Source organism: Salvia splendens, chromosome 11 (assembly GCF_004379255.2).
Source record: "Salvia splendens isolate huo1 chromosome 11, SspV2, whole genome shotgun sequence".
Lineage (NCBI taxonomy): Eukaryota > Viridiplantae > Streptophyta > Magnoliopsida > Lamiales > Lamiaceae > Salvia > Salvia splendens.
The window spans coordinates 27,849,005-27,859,805 of record NC_056042.1 but is presented as its reverse complement, the minus strand read 5'-3'; the positions used below and the strand labels follow the sequence as shown (position 1 = coordinate 27,859,805).

Below are 10,801 nucleotides of genomic sequence, written 5' to 3'. Positions count from 1 at the left end.
TGAATATAATCACGCCAGTAAACAACACACTGTTGTCCAAATTCAACGGATTAATTCATAGCTGGATTCCTGATCACCGATCAGTTTAGTGCAATTCCCAATTCAAAACAACAATTTCAAAAAAGATTGGTCATGACCACTTATGTGATATTAACAGAGGTAAAAAGGAATCTCACCGCCGCCCCCCTTCTCGAACCGCCGCGCCGCCGCGTCAGCCGCGGCTATAGCAATAGACAGCCGCGGCTATAACCCCACTCCTTCTCTCTCTGCCACCCTCAGCCGCGTCCTCGCCCCGCACGCGGCTATCCCGCGTCCGCCGCCTCCCTCCCCCTTCGCCGCGTCCGCCCCCGGGGCGGACACCCTTCCCACTATAATCCGCCCCGCTTTCGCCCCAAACGCGGCGTCCGCCGCGTCCACATTATAGTGGACGCTCTCTGTGATGTTCTATAGGAAGATTCTGTTGGATGGCCATCCTTCACTGCAGTTTGCATTTATGTTAATTAATTTTATGATTATGATATGTTCATTCCTTTCCATGAAAGCTAGTACATACTACATATACATCGAGACGTAATAGGGAAATAAATGAGGGCTCTTCTTTACATGTTGCATAAGCCAATACATGAATTAATCTGATCTAATTTACAACCCAATTATGTGCTGTACGTAACTTGTACTACTCCTGTAACAATATAATAATAATTTGTTAGTTCAACTTTGGGTCGAAATTGTTTATCATCATTTGGTACGTACATATAAATTAGATCGTTTAATTAGTAAATATTTGTGACCTCGAATTATTCGATTTATAGATTTATAAAAAAAAAGACAAGTGAGAGTGATATATAAATAATATGATTCAGTTATTTTTACACATTTAGGTATGAGTATGATTTTTATTATTTTAAACAACTGTAATAAAAATTATTTATAAAAATCTTAAAACATTTTATATTGTGAATCATACTTAATTAAAAAAATAATAATAAATAACTATAATCAGTAATAAATCAATTATTAGTATATTATTTATAATGGTTAGATATTACTACTGAATTAATGATTATTAATTTATTAGTATGATATTTGTAATATAATTAATTGAATTATAAATCATACTAATAATAGATAATGATATAATAAAAACTAATGATACTAAAGTGGAGAGAGAGAAAGTAGAGAGTGATATCTATATTTAGAAATGAATCGTTTAGAGTGAGATATCCCAAAAAAGGAAAATATGTCACTTAGAGTGGAACGGGGGAGTATTAATTATAATAATCTTGTTGGAATTATTATGTTATAAACTAATAAAGAAAATCTTAATCTAATTATTATAATATGTATCATAGTAATAAATATAATAAGAATTTATTCTAATTTCGTAAACTAAAATTCTATTGGGTCGATCTTTACGCAACTCGAAACAAAATGCCGTGCACAACAGAAGTTGATACTTGAAATAGAAGCTGAAATATAAATATTAATTTACAATTATTTGAATATTGTTTAAAAATAAGCACATGCAACCAACCAACCAGGCAAGAGGAGAAATGGAAGAATGCAATTTGGTTATTGCAAGACGTGTGTATGTGTATAAAAAAAATTGGATTTTAGTGTTAATGAATTAAAAAGGTAAGCTGGCAAACAATATTGTGTCAACTGAAAGTGGATTTATAGCATAAATGAGAATAGGGAAGCGTGATACTCCCCTCTCCCATGCATATTTCATTACACAACAAAAACAAAACCATCATTTCTCTCTAAATCAAATCTACTTTATATATCTCCTCATTCATCTAACTCACCACAACATCATCTTCACCATCTCTCTTTACATATTACTACTAATTTTCTCTCAAATAATATTTGAGGAAAATTAATCAATGGAGAAGGGGAAGGGGAATGGGAGAGGAGATATTATAGCATTCGTGTACATGGTGATAGTGCAGTTAGGGTATGTTGGTATGAATATCATAGCAAAATTGGCGATGAATACCGGAATGAGTCCTTTTGTGCAAGTCGCATATCGCCAACTTTTCGCTACGCTTTCTATTCTTCCTCTTGCTTACTTCATCGAGAGGTATCTATCTATCTATCTATCTATCCAACTATCTGTATGTCTGTCTTCTTCCAAATCAATAGTAGGGTTTGATTGCAGGAAATTGACATAAGGTCCGAAACAATTAAAATCTCAATATATTTACGTATATATAAATATAAATTGTGTTTCTTACCATAAAAATGTTGTTATTTGAATTCTTTTAATATATGTGTGTGTGTGTGTGTATAAACGCACGCATAAATGATAAATGGTGTGAGAGTGAGGGCACACACATTGCATAGGTATCACGTGATCTATACCAGGCGATATGCTGAAAATTAAGGTTGCTCATGGAATATGTGTCTTCAAACCAGATACACTCCTACATATACATGCATAATTAAATTAAGGTTGCTCATTTTATTACTAGTAGTACTATTTTATTCGGTAATGTAGAATTAACATTAATATTTTTTGAGTAGTTATGATTAATTTTTCATAACCAACTTTTATATCATTTGGTTGCTATGTTGGATTACATATTAACTCCTCAAAAACTACTCTCTTCGGTTATAGTATAATGTGAATTTTTGCAGGAATAACCGCCCTAAAATGACACGAAGTATCTTATTCCAGATCTTCTTATGTTCCATATCTGGGTGAGTGAAAAAAAATTAAAAAAAGTAATTGAACATCTGAAAATAAGGCTCATCTTATGAGTAGTATATTTATGGTGCAGAGTGACAGTGAATCAAATCACATATTTCGTGGGACTGAAGAATTCAACTCCAACAATCGCATGCGCGTTAACCAACATTAATCCGGCCGTCACCTTTATCATGGCTGTCACCTTTCGGTAATTATCTATCAAACCCTAACCCTCTAAATAATTCATATAGAGGTTTCAGGCTCCACTGACATCCCTATACATGACAGACTGGAAAAGATAGGCGTGAAGACCAGGGCAGGGCAAGCAAAAATAGCGGGGACGGCGTTGTGTGTAGGAGGAGCCCTGTTTTTGTCGTTTTACTCGGGATCCGCGGTCAACATTGGAAAATCCATCTTTCACTGGAAATTTGCAGAGAGGAGTGCTCCAAGCAACACCCACCCCAGTTTAATTCTAGGCCTTTTCTCCTCATTCTCAGTGCTGTTTCTTGGGCTGTCTACTTGATCATTCAAGTAACCACACCACCTCTTCTCATCAATCTCATCTTAATGTTTTATCAAGTCAAATAACTAGAAAAATTAATATAATTAAAATGCAGGCAAAAGTAAGCATGAACTACAATGTTCCCTTCTCATGCACGGCCATAATGTGCGCGATGGCAACTGTCCAGTGTGTGGCCGTGGCCTTCGCCATGGAGCCTACACTATCTGCTTGGTCCCTCGCTTCCGAACTTAGGCTCACCTCATCCATCTACGCGGTATAATATCATTCTCTCATTTCACCAACGTCTATATTCAGTTAGAAACATGCATGACTAATATGCATGTTTGCTGGGAGTAATGTGCTCAGCAGTAGCATTTTGCCTAATGGCATGGTGCATAGACAAGAAAGGCCCTTTATACGTATCCGTGTTTAGCCCTTTGCTACTTGTTATGGTAGCCATCGTCAGCTGGGCTTTACTTGATGAACAAATCTACGTTGGAACGTAAGTCTAATTTATTCTGATTGCTTTACCATTTTAGTCCAGAATACTATGTTTGGTACCTTCGTGTCTTTAACGATAACTAACCGATTTGGTCCGTTTTTGCAGAGTTGTTGGATCTGTGCTTATTGTGGCGGGACTGTACGGAGTGTTGTGGGGCAAGAATAAGGAAAAAGATGTTGCTGAAGCAGAGAAGAAGATGCATGACATGGAAACGAAATCACTCCCGTCATATCCGGATGCATTAAGCAGATATTCTCCGCTAGTACGACTTCCCTAAAATTGGTGCTTTTGGACGTTCTTCGTTGTTGAGTTGATTGAGAATCTAACTTGTTTTTTTTTTACCATGTAATTTACATAATACTATTCCATATCTTATTTACAATGTTGATTTATTTTGCATACATATCTTAGATCAGACGTGATGAAAAAAGAAGAGAAAACATGTATTGAATGTCTGAACTAGAATAGTAATAAATGAAACCTAGTTTCTTGAGAAATGAAAATGTTCTTGTCAATTAAAATGTGACTTCAAAACAATTAAACTCACTGTTTATAAGTGATTGCAAAACCCTATGGATTCAAAAAAGAAATAAAACGAAAAATAGAGAATTAAAAATACACCTGAAAACAGTAAATTGTCCCTTTCACCCTTTAAACGACGTCTAATGGTCAAATTTTGTCATACAACATGGTGTAGCTATGATTTTGATTCTTCACCCTGTTTCGCGTTATTTCGACACAATTTTTGTTTCGGAAATTATGGCATCAACTGCGTCACCTACGTCGTCAACTCGAGTTGCATCATACTCCATCTCTTGAAAAAGAGTCGACCCTTTACCTGTTTCAGCTGCCTCACTGCTATTTCATATGGAGATTGTTAAAGATGGAAGCAAGTTAAGTGTTGTGAAAGGCTGACTAAGCAAGGTGAGCACAACATGTTCGGTTAAAACGGTTAGGAGCGGATGACTCGGGGAAAGATAGCCGTTGGGGACGCGGGTGTTGCATATAAATGCAAGCATGCACAGCTGGAGTTAGTTAGATTCATAATCAATTTCACACACTATCTTTGTGAGGCATTAGCTTTGAGAGTTCTTTGTAACCGAGAGCAAGAGAGCTTGAGTGTGTGAGGGTTTTCTACTTCATCTTGTACATCTCCATCACGTTTCTTGAGAGTAATAAACAGTGTGATCTCCTTTCTCCGTCGACGTAGGCTTCTACAGCTGAATCACGTAATTCTTGATTGTTGTTTCCAATTTGTGTGAGTGTGTATTTGGTGTTCTTCACAAAGCCTGTGATAGATCTTCATCATCTTCGACTTCGAACGACAAATTGGCGCCGTCCGTGGGAAAGATGTCAGCCGCTAGATTCGATCTCAAGAAGTTCACCGGAAAAAATGATTTTGGATTATGGAGGATCAAGATGCGAGCTATCTTGATCCAACAAGGGCTAGCGGATGCTCTAGATGCCGAAGATGAATCCAAGCAGGAAGGAGAAGCCGATGAGAAGCAGATTGCGAAGAGAAAGGAGATCGTAAAGAAGGCTTATAGCACGCTGATCTTGAGCCTCTCCGATCGAGTTCTGAGGGAAGTCTCGAAGGAAACTACCGCTGCAGGGATCTTGTCGAAACTTGAAGGTATATACTGCACAAAATCTTTAGCCAATCGTTTATATATGAAGCAGAAACTCTACTCTTATAAGTTTGTGGAGGGGAAAGGAGTTACTGAACAATTGGAGGAATTCAATAAGTCGATTGATGATCTAGAAAACATTGATGTCAAAATTGAGGATGAGGATAAAGCTATAATGTTGCTGAATGCGCTGCCCAAGTCGTATGAGCACCTCAAGGATGCAATGTTGTTCGGAAGGGAGAATTCGATCTCTTTTGAAGAAGTTCAGTCAGCTCTGAAGGCTAAGGAGTTTCAGAAGAGCGATGCTAAGTTCGTGGATCTTACTGCAGAAAGCTAGAATGTCAGTGCAAATGACAAAGGGCACTCCAAGAAGAAGGGGTCCAAGAAGTAGAAATGGCAGAAGGGAATGAAAGAAGATTGAAAAGAATCTAGGAGTTGCCACTGGTGCAAGAAACCAGGACATCTTAAGAGAGACTGCTATGCTTTTAAGAGGAAGCAAGCAGAGGAAAACCAAGGCCAAGATGCTGCAAACTTGAATGAGCTTGTGGAGGTGGCTGAGGTCTTGACTGTGGCAGAAGGAAGAATTCATAGCTCCTGGATTATGGACTCAGGATGCAGCTTTCATATTACCTCTAATGATGACTGGTTAATGGATTTGAGGTAAGCTAAGGACACAGTTTCTTTGGGGAATGATCACATCTGCCATGTCAAGGCTGTAGGCAGTGTAAATTTCACATGGATGATGGCTCTATCAAAATCCTATCTGATGTAAGGTTCATCCCAGAGATCAAAAGAAACCTGATCTCATTGGGGCTGCTGGAGAGAAAGGGCTTCAGTTTTATATCAACAAATGGGATGATGCAAGTCTGCAAAGGGACTGCAATAGTGATGAAGGCTGTGAGACATAATAGCCTCTACTATCTGCAAGGAAAGGCTGTTGGACCTGAGATGCATTTTGCTGAGAAAATTAGCTCAGCAACTTGGCATAGAAGATTGGGTCATGTTGGATTATCTAGCCTGAAAGAATTGGTGAAAGCTGGTGTTATTTGCTCTGACACAACCAAGATGGAGCAGGAGTTTGCTGCATGTGAACAATGCATACTTAGCAAGAGTAAGAAGCTCACCTTCCAGAAAGGAAAACACACATCAGAATCCCCTCTTGATTATGCTCACAGTGATATCTGGGGGCCAGCTCAGAGACAAAGCATAGGTGGAGGCAGGTACTTCTTGACTATTGTTGATGACTATTCCAGAAAAATTTGGCTCTATGTGATGAGAGAAAAATCATAGGCTTTTACTAAATTCAAGGAATGGTGTAAGGTAGTGGAAACTGAAAAGGGAAGGCCTCTGAAGTGTTTAAGAACAGATAATGGCTTGGAGTTCTCATCATCTCAGTTTGATGCCTACTGCAAGGAGAAATGCATTAGAAAGCATAGAACCGTCCCCAACAACCCACAACAAAATAGGGTGGCAGAGAGGGCAAATAGAACCTTACTTGAAAGAATTAGGTGTATGCTATTTGACTCTGGAATGCCTAAGAGTTTCTGGGGTGAAGCAGCTGCTACTGCAGCAGTGTTGCTGAATAAATGTCCATCTTCATCTATTGATTTCAGTACACCAGACAAGAAATGGTATGGATATGCTGGTTACTACTCCAGGCTCAGAATATTTGCTCATTTGAGGCAAGGGAAGTTGGAGCCTAGAACACTTAAATGTGTAATGCTAGGTTATCATAAAGATGTGAAAGGATATAGGCTCTGGTGCACAGGGAACAGCAAGATAGTAATCAGCAGAGATGTGGTGTTTAGAGAAGATGAGATGCCTTATTTAGCACCTAAAGCAGCTGATACATAGGTTGAGGTGGAGCATGTGGCAGAAACTAATGGATCTGATAATCAGGCTCATGAAGAGTCTGAAGCACATGGAGAAAGATTGACAGATGCACTATAATCTGAGAGCATCCCACACCATCAACAACCAGCAGAAACTTCAAGAAGAGTTTTGCCTAAGAGGCAAATCAAGTTACCTAAGAAATACCAGGATTATGATATGATGTACTATGCACTTTGCATAGCTGAGCAGATTGAGTACCATGAGCCTTCAACGTACAAAGAGGTAGTCAGGAGCCCATAGAAGAATAAGTGGCTAAGAGCTATGCAGGAGGAAATTGACTCTTTATACAAGAACAGGACCTGGGTATTGGTTTTGAGGCCACTGAATCAGAAGACTATTGGATGCAAATGGGTTTATAAGAAGAAAATTGAAGCATTCAAGAATGATAGTATCAGATACGAAGCAAGGCTAGTAGCAAAGGGATATAATCAGATTGAAGGGATTGACTACAATGAAGTTTTTTCACCAGTTGTATAGCATAGCCCTATAAGGATTTTGCTGGCTATTGTTGTTCAAAGAAACTGGGAACTTCATCAGTTGGATGTAAAAACCGCATTCTTGCATGGAGATCTTGAAGAAACCATCTTCATGGAGCAGCCAGAGGGCTTTGTCAAGGAGAGAGAAGAAGGAAAGGTTTGCCAACTGAAAAAGAGCCTCTACGGTCTGAAACAAAGTTCAAGACACGGGTACTTAAAGTTTGATCAATACATGGTGGAAATTGGCTTTATGAAGTCCAACTATGATGATTGTGTGTACATCAAGAATGAGGGAAATACCATCAGAGCATATCTACTCTTGTATGTAGATAATATGTTGATGCAGCTGAGAGTATGGCAGAAATATCAGCCTTGAAGAAGCAGCTGCAGTCAGGTTTTGAGGTGAAGGATCTTGGTAATGCAAGGCGAATCTTAGGGATGTATATGATCAGAGATAGAGAGAATGAAACTTTATTTCTGACTCGGAAGGATTATCTGGAAAAGGTTTTCAAAAGATTCCAAATGGACAGCTCAAAACCAGTGACCATCCCTCTAGCTCAACAATTTAAACTCTCAAAGGAGCAATGTCCCACAAGTGAAGAGGAGAGGAAGGTGATGAACAAGATTCCATATGCAAGCATCATTGGAAGTGTGATGTATACCATGGTCTGTACAAGGCCAGACTTGAGCCATGTGATTAGTGTGGTGAGTAGATACATGGCTGATCCAGGAATGAATCACTGACATGTGCTTAAATGGATGCTAAGGTATCTAAGAGGAACTAATGACTATGGAATTTTATTCAAGAAACAGAATGAATCACATGGGGATAAGCTAATGGGGTTCATAGATTCAGATTATGCAGTTAGCTATGACACTAGAAAGTCTCAATTAGGCTATGTGTTTAATCTCTATGGATCAGCTGTAAGTTTGAAGTCCAGCCTGCAATCGGTAGTGGCGCTTTTAACAACAGGAGCAGAGTATATTGCATTAGCTGAAGCAGTTAAAGAAAGTTTTTGGTTGAAAGGGATTCTGGGATATTTTGGCATACAACAGCGGGCAATGGAGATAAAGTGTGATAGTTCTAGTACTATTTGCCTAACTAAACATCAGACATTCCATGAAAGAAGTAAGCATGTGGATGTTAGACTCCATTTCATTAGAGATGAAGTACGCAAAGGATCTGTGAAGATTGAGAAAGTTGGGACAGAGGAGAATGCATCGGATATGTTAACTAAGGCAGTTCACAGTTCTAAGCTAAAGCATTGCTTGGAACTGATCAGCTTGGTTAGAAGGTGAAAGATGGGATTGAGGGAGAGATCAACACTTGTTCAGCTCCAATAGGTGGAGATTTGTTAAAGATGGAAGCAAGTTAAGTGTTGTGAAAGGCTGACTAAGCAAGGTGAGCACAACATGTTCGGTTAAAACGCTTAGGAGCGGATGACTAGGGGAAAGATTGCCGTTGGGGACCGCGGGTGTTGCATATAAATGCAAGCATGCACAACTGGAGTTAGTTAGATTCATAATCAATTTCACACACTATCTTTGTGAGGCATTAGCTTTGAGAGTTCTTTGTAACCAAGAGCAAGAGAGCTTGCGTGTGTGAGGGTTTTCTACTTCATTTTGTACATCTCCACCACGTTTCTTGAGAGTAATAAACAGTGTGATCTCCTTTATCCGTGGATGTAGGCTTCAACAGCCGAACCACGTAATTCTTGATTGTTGTTTCCACTTTGTGTGAGTGTGTATTTGGTGTTCTTCACAAAGCCTGCGATAGATCTTCATCATCTTCGACTTCGAACGACAGAGATAAATGAGCAACGTTGGCTAGTCCACCTTATATGCATTATCATTTAACCAATGACTGTAATTTCCCCTAACACCCACCAGGAGAATGTTCATTCCTCAAATGAATCCATATTAAAAATTTCCTTTTTGGAAAACCCCTTTCTTCTGTCACCTATCAACTCGTAATTTATTCCAATTGTTGTGTTGCATAATGTGAGGCCTCACCTGTTCATGCATGATACAGACCAAACAGGAGAACTCATCCCAAAAGAAGTCTTTTGGGATGAGTTCTCCTGTTTGGTCTGTACCAATTGGTGCTTTCATTGAGAGTCCAAACGGCTCGGAGTGGTGGCCGGGCAACGAACTCGCCGTGACCAACGAGTGCGTTTGGGACCGCTCGGAGTGGTGACCCACGGAGTGGTGGCCGGGCAAAGAATCCGCCGTGACCAACGTGGCCGTGACCAACGAGAACTCGGAGTGGTGGCCTGGCAAAGAACCAGCCGTGACCAACGTGGCCGTGACCAACGAGGACGTTGGCCCTTAAAGGAGGGTCGAATGTTACGGACTCAATTCCCACATCGGTTGTGAGAACAACTGATGTGGTCTATATAGACTAAATGGACTCTCTCTCCTAACAGACTAGTCTTTTGGGATGAGTTCTCCTGTTTGGTCTGTATCAATGCAACTCTGAAATCTATCTGGCTTGTCGTCTGCATCGCTACTAAATTGCTCTATGATAGGAATAGGTGCCAAGTCGGGTGCGCCCCGTTAATCAAAATCAGGCCCATACTTTGTTTTCCCATGAATTACCTCTTGTGAATCTCAACAAATAAACAAATGATATGCGATCAAATCACACAAATTAGACCAAAAAGAGAGTAGATGGAAGAGAAGGAAAGGAAGAAGGTGTGAATCATCCTTCGGACATTAGAATCTCTTTTTGAGAGAAAATGACAATCCTAAAAAACTTTCACTATGGCAAACATCACATTGGCTCCACAAATTGAGCTATACTTAGCTGAAGATGCATACCGACTAATCCTAAGATTAAACAACCATTCAATAATGGAATTGATAAATCTCAAAATGAAGGGGTTTTCTCGTAAGAGTCTTACAAAATACTCCCACTACTAAACACTTATATCTTTTAAGGAAACAAAATATGAGACGCAATTGTTAGCATTTGAATTTTTTAAAAAATAATCATAATTTTGGACGCAAAAGAAAATGTATCTAAGTTGAGGGCAAATTATCTTAATCTATTGCTTTTTTAGGTAGCTTCTGTTTGTGTCCTCTAATTTTAGTTGAGATACCAATAAT

General features: G+C 39.2%; 1 pseudogene; it reads left to right on the top strand.

Moving 5' to 3' along the window:
- Positions 1 to 1,886: 1,886 nt before the first annotated feature.
- On the top strand, positions 1,887 to 4,181 carry LOC121754724 (annotated as a pseudogene).
- Positions 4,182 to 10,801: the final 6,620 nt, after the last annotated feature.